This window comes from Kryptolebias marmoratus, linkage group LG24 (assembly GCF_001649575.2).
Source record: "Kryptolebias marmoratus isolate JLee-2015 linkage group LG24, ASM164957v2, whole genome shotgun sequence".
Taxonomy (NCBI): Eukaryota; Metazoa; Chordata; class Actinopteri; order Cyprinodontiformes; family Rivulidae; genus Kryptolebias; species Kryptolebias marmoratus.
In genome coordinates this window covers 10,629,667-10,640,367 of record NC_051453.1, presented here as the reverse complement: position 1 = coordinate 10,640,367, position 10,701 = coordinate 10,629,667, and the positions used below count along the sequence as shown (strand labels likewise).

The 10,701-nt window shown below is 43.4% G+C and overlaps 1 protein-coding gene across 1 annotated transcript in view; it reads left to right on the top strand.

Annotated features, from left to right (window-relative positions):
- insrb (insulin receptor b) overlaps positions 1-10,701 on the top strand; it is a 66,438-nt gene that overhangs the window by 7,252 nt on the left and 48,485 nt on the right. The window lies entirely within an intron of this gene.

Genomic DNA, 10,701 nt, shown 5'->3' with positions numbered 1-10,701 from the left:
TCTCTCCCCACCTCCCTTCGCTGCTCTTTTACGTTCAGGGGTAAGAGGGTTCACTGTCATACGCTGGCGTGTTTTTCCTTCACGCTGCAGATGTGCACAGCCTGCGGACTCGTCTTCCACAAACACACGAGCGCACACCTGCTAATCTGCTCTTTATGGTGTGGGAAAGCCTCCTCTTTTCAGACCCGTTAAATGTGCGAAGGGCCGTGCATTCGACACCTCGCTCCCCTCCTGGATGTTTGAGTTATTTATTTATTATTTTCATCCTCTCTCATTAAGCCCGGCCACTCCGAGTCGGATGTGAGTGATGCTAAACACATCCCACCTGCGCATCGTAAACAACAGAGCCCGGTCACGTGGCCCCTCTCTGAATATGTGTTTACTGATTGTGTCTGAGTGTCGCACTCACACATGTGATGCGTTCAGTGACTAGGTGTGTGTGTGTGTGTGTGGTGTTTGCCTGGTGGCGGGGGGGACTCTGTTTTTGTCCCGATGAACTAGCCTGAAATGGGTTACCATGGTGACAGTATTAGCTGTACTGGCAGCAGGCTGCGGCGCTCTTCCCACCTCCCCTGCTTAGAAACATTTGTTTTTGTTTTCTTATGTTTTTTGTGTGTGTAATGTCAGGAAGTAACACATTTAGTTTTCTGTTATTTAGTTGCTAGCATGTGATCTGCTGGATTTCCATTGTGAACAAGCTATGCTCCGTCGTGTTTCCAGCACAGTAAAATTAATTTTTCCCACCTGTAATCATATCAGGCCTTTTTTTTTGTTGCCCACCTGCAGTCTGCCAATAACCACTGAGGCAGAATTCCTCCTGCAGTTGTTAAACTCTTGTTGTTTCACTGTGTACTGTCTTGTGCTGGAAATGGTGAATTACTCATCAATTTTGCATTAGTTGTTTACTAACCCCAGGCGCCTTGCTTCGAGACTGCAGTTGTTCTCACCTCCAGCGAAACGACACGTTTCTGCTTCGAGGTCATACCTACACCACGGCACACGCTCTTCTACATCGGCTTCTCAGCAGATGAAGACGGGAACCACCCATTGCACCTGAAAGAGGGATATACGAAGCACCTTCTGTCGTATTTCTCTTGTTCCCGCTGTGCTGCACCACTTGGTCAAGAGACTGTCCGTGACTCATAAAAAGAATGATTAAACAGTGAATATAGTCTTTCAACTAAAGAAGAATGACATGTAATTCTTAGAAATCATTATCAAAACTAAAAGTCTGTTTGCACACACTAAAACAGGTTGAGTGTAAATATATTCTGAAAATCATCTAATAAGTTGCTAAAAAGAAGTCTGTTATTGATTATCTGACACACTGATATTCAAACTTTTACACAATTAGGACCATCGCAGATACAAAACAACTCACTACTTGGATCCTGTGACTGTGGAGACCGCTTATATGAAAGGGGTTAGAAAAAATCAATGGGGGTGTTTTTGCAAAACAGCTGACGTAAAATCCAGTTTTGAAAATGATTAGCAAAGACCAAAGTCTCACAGCGGGGCTGTAAAAATAATATTCAGACTGGAGAATTAGAGCCTCTCTGAACTCAGTGACACATTCCAGATCATGTTTTGAGAGTTAAAGGTTGAAACGAGACCGAGACTGTAGTATTTTTACAAAATTAGACCTAGAAATGTTGGCATTAAGCAGTCATAGTGACCAGGTGATCCTTTTATTACATGTAGTATTGATTGGTGCAGCCTAGTAGAGCAAACTCATGAGAACCACAACTTTTTGTGTGAAAAGAGTTCACATCGCATCTTCTATTATTCTGTTAAGGTAAAAAGAGTTCTGTTGAGTTATGCTTCGCTGTTAAATGACAGCCCAACAAATAGCAGTCCTTTCATGGCCACAGAGCTTCCACTTCAGGAAGATGTCTGCCAGATAAAACAATTAGTGTTTTTTTTTTTTTTTTCGTTGGCCAGGGGCCTCATGCCTGTTAACGTCAGCAGTCCATCCTGGCTGGCTCATGGATGTGCTAAAAGTTATAAACCAACAGGACCGAAATCACAACCTTTTGAGAATCTGTGCAGCTGATTGTGTTTGGATCCTAATCAAACTTAGTGTTTGTTGATTGTCCTCACACTGCTGCTTCCAAACCAGGTTCCTTCACATGGGTAACATGTTTGTGTTTCGGTAATTAGACGGAGCCGCTGAAGTTGTGGACAGAGGCCCGAGCAGTGGAAGGTAGAGCGAGGGAGAGATATGGAAAGAAAGAAGAGAGGCAGTGTGTGTGTGTGTGTGTGTGGTTTTCCTGCCGCCGCCAGTGAGAGCTGGTGGTCTCACGGTGCAGACAAACGGGCCATTAAACTGACCTGACCCTCGGCTCTCCATTCCCTCAACTTCCGTCACGCTGTTTGCGCCTGCGTTTCTCCTCTGAAATTCTGCCCGATTTCTTCTCTCTTTTTTTTTTTTTTCCCCCTCCCTGTTTTTCCATACCCTCACATTTCTTAACGGTTTTGATCTTTTCCACAGCCACACACATCTATGCTTATGTACTCTCAGACAAAAAGGGGTTTCTAGACAGATCAAATTAAGCTTGGTTATTCTCCGTGAAGTTTTGGATTCAGTTGTAGCACTCTGTAGGATTTGGCATGCATAGGATGAGCTCACTTATTTAGAAATACCTCTTCTAGGCTGGTCATTAAAATGGTAATGTACAAAAGAGGGTGTGGAGGCAGGCTGAGAATCCTCCTTATTTTAATTTTAGCAGGTTAAGATTGGAAACGTAGGCACTTTACAGTCTCTAAAGCACACAGGGCGGCAGAGACGGAAAGAAAGGAAGCAATACAGAGTGGAAGGAGCAGATTTGGCAGAGCCGTCGGGGAAGGCGTAGCTCCTCCAGCTTCATGTGTAGCTCTGGTTTGTGGCCAGTCCCTGCAGCTGCTGCTGTGTGGCTGCAAGTCAAGTAGGGTAACTGAGTCCCAGCCACCCCGCTCTCAGGTCGACGCTCGCCACACTCAGAAGATGCACCGTTCTCCGCTCACTTATGTGGAAAGATGAAAAGGAGGATCAGATGCTTTTCGGATTACTCACTCTGCGCGGCTGTCTGCCTGTCTGTCTGTTTTGTTTTGTATCCTCAGGACAGTCTAGCTTGCAGTTGATTACCTGCTCCTGTTTCATGCTTTCTTTTTATTTGTTTGAAGCACACCTGGTTCAGCTGTTTTATTAGGTGTGTCCTGAATTTTTCTTTTTTTTCCCCCCTTTTTGACCTTATTAACAGCTGTATCATTATCTTCTAGTGAGGAGATTTATTGGCTTTAAATATTCAGTGAAATAAACTAAAATGCACTGACTAGTGTGTGTGTTGGGGGGGGGGGGGTGAAAGTGTGAGTGTGTGACATTGTGTGAAAGAACCAGAAAGAACGAGTCCAAGAAGTCCTGATATAAAGGGGGGGGGGGTTGTCATGTAAGTTCCACACAGCAATAGTGAGCTGCCAAAGACATAAGCTACCAGGTTAAAAGGACCAAAACTTGCCTTTAGTTAGACCTAGACAGTTTTGGATCAATCTGGGAGAGACCTTTTACCCTAGATATTGGTAATGACTTCTACTGTATAAACATCTGCAGTATATTTGAGACCACTGTCAGTGCTGTTGCTACTTGTGGTCAAAACAGCCCCCTAGTTTGGGCCTCGATGTCAGCTCGTGGACCCTAAATGGCTGAATATTGATGCCTTGCTCCTGTAACTAATTGAGACGTCAACATAGTGCCACTGAGGAGGAGTGGGATTAGGAGAAAACCTACTGAAAGTGCATTATTTATACAGTTTCAACTCATCATCTTTGCTTTTAAGCAGTTTTTTTTAAAGATTTTGTAACATTTACAGTTGTGTTTTTGGGTTTTCTTCAGTTGTACAGACGCCTGTAGAAACGAACTTCCTTTCAGACTCTTCCTTGGTGGTTGTTGAGTATTGTCTGGTGCCAGTTCTCCAGCTTAAGATGGAAAAAATCATGAGGTGGACAAAAGTGCGCAGTGTTTGGGGATTTGGGACATCAGTTTTGGGACACAACAACATTTACACACCTGTCTCTAACCTCTTTCCCATCGTTGAGTCTAAGGTCAAACTCTGCTCGCTGAAACTGGAGTACAGCAAGTATTATTTTTTTTCTAAAACAAGTGTCAGTGGCACCATACTTTTACTTAACCCCTGACTTTTTTTTTTCTTCTCCTGTTTATATTTCACTTCTGCCTGCTACCGCGCCTCCCCTTTCCCCATGTCCCTCCCTTCATCTCTTCTTTGCCAGTGCCGTAAGGTAAGACGAGGGAGGCGAGCCAAAGTCACCAGGGTGATCTGATTTAGCTCCCCGTTTTCTCTCTCCCTCCCTCTCTAAGCGAGCCACCAACAACATGGAGCTTGCATGTTGCTCTTTTCTAGCTGCTTCAATCTGCCACAAGCTGGCTCTTTGCCACAGCTGTAACTGGACCCAGTGTTGTATATAAATAGGCTGGACCGGCTCAGTTTGCCATGCTCCTCAGTGGGAAGCTGAGGCAATGAAGGAACAGGTGCTTCAACCCACACACTCCTGCTCTCCGATGAGCCCCCCACCCCTCCTATGCCACCTTTTATCTGATATCTTTAAAAGTGAAGGTACAAGTCAAATCAAGTATTAGCAGCACTTTTCATATCGCTTGGTTTTAATCCTCCTTACGCTTAAGATATTTTGAACAATATGTGCGGTTTACTTTACCAGTACGCTTTGAGCCTATTTATATTTTTCGAAATGCCTTCTTCTGTATCTTTTCCTGGCTCATGTGCTGTTATTCTGGTCCTAACCTCTCTTTGTTTTGGAGCTACATGTCGGTACACGTTAATCAAAATGCCTTTCCTGCAATTTCTCAGCGTAATTTTTGGCGTTAGGTGTGCAGGGAGCTGGCTTCCCTTCTCAGCACTTTCCACATTTGTATTAACAAACAAAATGTTTCCACTGGCAGTCCACTTGGCACCACAGCTGCATGTCCTGTCTCCCAGGGTTTGTTCAGCAACTGAACTGTTGACAAATCTATAATTGGCAGATAACCTCATCAGTCAGAGAGAGAGAGAGAGAGAGAGAGAGAGAGTGCGAGAGAGGAAACTTCTCACAGTCCATAGTTAGCCGCCACCTGGTTTCATGCTGGACAGGTCTGGTTTCTTGCTAAGATACAGTGAAAAACTGCTCTGCGGGCCGCAGGGGGCTCCACTCTCCCCCTCTAAATCTGCCTCCGTACTACACTTCATCCTCGCCAGCCACCTATCATTAGTTGATGCATATTAAATTCTCTGCAGGGAGCGCAGCTCTAAAAATAAGAGAAGAATCTGTCTGAAATTGTAGCTACACTATAACTGAGGTTGCAGCTGTGAGCGCTTGCTGAGCGGCGGATACGGCAGCAGATAGCAGTTGCATGGGTATGACCTCACTAACACCAGCCATACACAAGTCATTTCTGAGCTGAACTAACGACGGGCCTATTCTGCAAATTGAGGAGGCAGCGAGATGTGAGTGTAACAGATAAACAAAGATAAGTGGGAAACAAACTTCTGCCCTTTAAAGTCACTTTAGAGTAATAGAATAGAATTACAGCCAATTAGAGAGAAGTTTTACTGTCATACTTTTTACAAACAAGTAATAATGAGTGAAAGCTACTGAACCTGTTGTTATATGAGCTATAAAAAGCAGTGAAATGAGAGGGAAGGAACTAGTGTTTTCTGTTCTGAATATTCTGGCTGAATTGTTTCTTCAGCATGGTCTCCTGCAGGAACATGAGCCAGGAAACATCTGAACCTGCAGAAGGGTTTATCTAGTTTTTGTCTTCAAATCAAAGTCCCAGTTGCCAGGTTTGAGTTTTATGTTGCATTTCTTCACTTCATGGAAAGCGAGGAAATAACACAGTCATGTGGATGTTTCACTGAAGATTTCTTGTCTTCCAAACACTGTTTTTCTCCATGTTTGTCTGATGCCTCTGTACTCACCCTTCTCCTCCTCCTCCTTCCTCATTCCTGGTGCCAAATTAAGTGTCAAACAGACCGGGAAGGCAGGCCGGTGGCCCACATTTGCAGAGGTCTACAGAATGACAGTGTGGTACAGTACGTTCCAGTCGGGGGTCCTGCTACCCCCCCCCAACCTACTTGAGCTCATTAGTGTCTGATTGGGTTGTTATTGTAATTAAGAGATCCTGCACATCCCGTGAGAACACAAAACTGTCTGCATCCGGGTGGTCCAGGGCGAGAGGGTGGGCCACAGAGGGATCAGGGTTATTGTCCACTAAACCTTTGTCATACATGTGTGCATGTTTACCAGCTTTTGTCTTTTGTTTCACATCTTTGAAACTCAGAACTGGACATTTTATTAAAATAAATCAAACCACAGGTTAAATGCCCTCTGAAATAATTTAGATATAAATTACTTTCTCCTATTTATGTCACTTTATCTCTTGTTCTTCCTTTTTGATCCCACTTCAGATTAGAATATAGGTCGTCTAGTCAGTGCAGCTCACTTACTACTGCGCTGGTACCCCCCTGACCACCTCCAACACCACCTTTTTAGGTTGTTGCATGTCACATGTCTGTGGTTCCTAGTGGCTCCTCACTTGTGCATGTGATCACCAGCTGATCTGTTGGTTCCTCACGTCACTCTGCGTTCCTGATCGGGCTTAAGTTACACACTTTCTCCCCCCTCCCTTCGTTTCCGTGCCCCCTTTCACCTTTTCTCTGTCATTATCACCTGCCGCCAAAAGGTGAAGGTGAATGAAAATGTCTGCGTGTGTTTTTGTGTCTGCCTGTTAGCAAAATATTTCATGACCATTACCCAACACAAAGATGGCTATAACCCAATCCATTTTAAAAGCCATTGAAGTAAAATTTGGTGCGGTTGTAGCTGAGAGTCATTCACAACGCGCCCTGTGTTGCAAGAAGTTTCACGTCACGTTTTTTTCAAGGTTTGACCAAAACGGCTACAACAAATTTGTCAGCACGTTTAAAACTCTGGTATGAAATACAGCAGGCAATATGCATTCCTTGAAGGAATGCTAGGCCTTAAATTTGATCGCCTTTTATTTTGTTTTTTGTTTTCGAGCCCCGTAACGCCTCATCCGCCCGCCTTCTCCCCTCTGCTGCTCCTGTGCGCTCCTGCTGCCAAACCAGGGAGAAGAAGACTGCTCGTTATTTTAAAGCTGCCCTCTCCCCACCTTTTCCTCTCCTCATCTCTTTTCCCATCCACCCCCCTGATGACCCCCTCCCTCCCACCCCTCCTCTTTGGCTCCTGTCGGTTAAAAACAAGACTCCATTTTGCAGCGCGAGCTTCCAGCAGCGCGGTCCTCTCCCTCCAACATTTCTTTGTGTCAATAAAGCCTCCAGCAGGAGATGTGACACACGGCGCTGGCAGGGCTCACCTTCACCAACCTGCACCGCAAAAAAGTACATCCATCCATGTGGAAAGGTCTTGTTTGTGTGCGCTCTGTGTGACTCGAAGATCACCTGGCCCTGCTCGGTTGTTGCGTAACCCAGTTTGTTATGTTGTTATGTTTCACAATTGGTATCCGGTTAGTGCTGCTGGCTGACAGTAAGTGGGTGGCCTGCAGGCCTGTTTGATGTGTCCAGAAGATAAGGCCGGAGAGGGGCAGAGAGAGAGAGAGAGGGAGAGGGAGAGAGGTGTAAGGTTGCTGTTATCACCGGTAATAATACCAGCTGCCACACAGTGGAGGCGTGTTGTTGTGTTTTTGGTTTCTGATACAGTTTGTATCTAACGAAGAGGGTGTGGCCGAGGCACGCTTGTCAGAACGAGCTGCTGTTATTGTTTCAAACGCTGCCTGCCTTGCCACAGCGAAAAATGGCTTTACTGAGTTCCTTTTACGAGTTGTTTTTTGGCCGCTGGTGGCTTGAGGATGCATTTCGAGTTGAACTGCCCACACAAACAGGCAAATGTTTGTGTCCATCCATCAGATGTGATGCTGCTGTACATCAGTACTTCATGATGGGCAGCAGTACTCTGAACATTCTGACAAAAGATTACATTTTGTTTATTCTTCATAATAATTTTGGTATTATTTGATGCTCAGAGCTCATTGTGATACTTTTTGATTATTTGAATAAACTCCTAATGATATTTTGTCATTCAAATTAAGTAAAAATAATTTTTTCATTATTTTTTTTAAATATAGACAATTTGATGTAAGGACACAAATAACTTTTTTCTCTTATGAGCTGTATGAAAACTGGCGTGTTTTTGCCAGTAGGCAGTTGTAAACAGGATTTTATTTGGGTGTGCTGGGAATATGTGCAGCTTGTTATTACAGGAAGTCATTTAAAGCATCTCATTGACATGGTTCCGTTCAGAGTTTGTACCTGGTTTGTTGTTTGTGTCTCTTTAACCATTAACAGAATAAGGAAGTCCTAAGCTAGTTTAAACAAGGAAATTACTCTGGCTTAAAACAGCTCTATGGAAACAAATATGCTCTAATAATTTTTTTTCCTTTTTTTTTCATGACTTTGTGTTCCTTTCTTCCTATTAGCCGTTGTTTACATGATGGAGTATCATGGGTTTCACCTCGTTAAACTGCATTAGCCCCCAAGTTTAATTAATTGGACACCAGCTCAACATGCTGATGTAATGATGGAACGACGAAGAAGCATTGTGGTGGTTTTCCATTACATTTTGTCATGAAAAACTGGTTTGGACTCAGAAATGTGTTTATCACTTTAAAGTCGGAAGTGCATCAGTCACAACAAAGTCACACCCAGCAGTTTTAGGTAAATTATTTTGGCTTCTGATCAGCCGTTCAGAGGAATCAGACGGATCCGGTTATTAAACAAATAATTAAACAAATGGCTTTGTTCAGATGTTTTCTGTGCTATAGTTTTGCCTACATCAAACAGGGGTTTTGTGTGTATCATCTGAGTCAAACATGAGGGAAAACTGCTCAAAGGCATTTAAGCTGAGGCTAAACCTGAGCTCTCTGTATATTGAATAAGTTAATTAATGTTTTGTTAATTCCAAAAGAGAAAACAGTGTTGCCGTAAACAACACTTCTGGTCATTTTCATCTTGAGTGCCTAAGCTCAAGCTCCTGTTCAGTGCTTGTTTTTGTCCTACGAATGACCCTATTAGGGCTGCACAGTATTTTAAGGATTTATTGTCATATCAGTATAGCAAAGCACTGCTTGCTTGGCCATTACACTTCAAGAGATGCAGGAAATGGTTGACTATTAAATGCACTTCCATTTACAGAGTGCAACTAATGATGGGTTATTATACTTCTAATTATGCTTTCTGTTATTGTGCAGCACTAGTCATCATCGAAATGATCTATTTTTTTCACATCGTGCAGTTGAAACTTGTGCAAAAATTCATGATTGGGGTTCAAATAAAAAAGGATATTTGTTTGCATTTTAATTAGGAGCAATACTGAAAATGTAGAGCCCTGGTTGTGTTGCAGTGTGAATAATAAAAGCGTTTTTTTTATTTTAAATTGAGTTGGTTCATGTTAGTCCTTGCATGTGAACAGACTCCATTTCTCTCCTTTCCTTATGGAATCATAGCATTTTATTACTATGATTATTATTATTACACTACTACTAGTATGTCAAATATGTACGCTCTTTAGATAAGAATGGGTGTGACAGTACTGCAGAACTGCTTTTATGCAAGCATTTTAACACGGTGCTCCGACTCAAGCTGTGGCGTCAGTGTGTCATCAAGTAACTCGCAGCTTCTTTACTTTTTAATCCGTTCACACAAACCAGAACCAGAAATCTTCTTGGTTATTTATTGACATTTAAGGGAAAGACGGCAGAGAAAGTGTTTCTGAATCTGGGGGGGGATCTGTAACTTTCGAGGTATCCCCCCCCACACTCCCTCAGCTGCTGTGTTTGTTAGTGATGCAGATCTTAATATATGGAGCAAGTAACAGCAGTATGTGCTTTCGCTCTCTCTCTCTCTCTGTGCATCTTCTTAAGTAACTGCCTGCTAATGAATTCTCCACTCCACTGATGTGTGTGAATGTGTGTTCATACATTTGCCGGTCCAAATGTGCGTGCGTGTGTGTGTTTGTGCCAGCGCTCAGCAGCTAAAGTCCATGAATGAGCTTGGATAGGCCTTCTGCTTCCGGGCTTCATTTCTGTTTCTGTTTTTCCTTCGTGTCTGCTTCATTCAGATCAGACACCGCCATACAGTCATTTCTCTCTGGAGAAATACCACGGGAGAATAGAGAGGCTGGCTGTGTGTAAGAGTGTGTGCGTTTGTGTGTTAAAACAGGATAAAGAGGGAGTGTGGAGGCTTGCAGCCACCAGGGTTGTAAAAAGGGGAAATGAGTGAGGCTTCTTCATGAATGGCTCTGCTCTTTTTAATGCAAATCACTAGCACCTTGTATGATAATAAAAAGAAAACATATGTTAATAGTTTTATCCAGTTGTTTCATTACCTTGTGTGAATTTTGGAACGGTTTGGCTGTGTATTGTCCTTTTAAGGAATATTTTTGCACCAATTTACACATTTATGTGCTCAGATTTTCTGTAAAAGGAATAAATTTTTCAGTGCCTCCAAATCCGAGGCCATGGTCTTGAGCCGGAAAAGGGTAGAGTGCCTTCTCCGGGTCGGGGAAGATGTCCTGCCCCAAGTGGAGGAGTTTAGGTATCTCGGGGTCTTGTTCACGAATGAGGGAAAAATGGAGCGGGAGATCGACAGGCGGATTGGTGCAGCGTCTGCAGTGAAG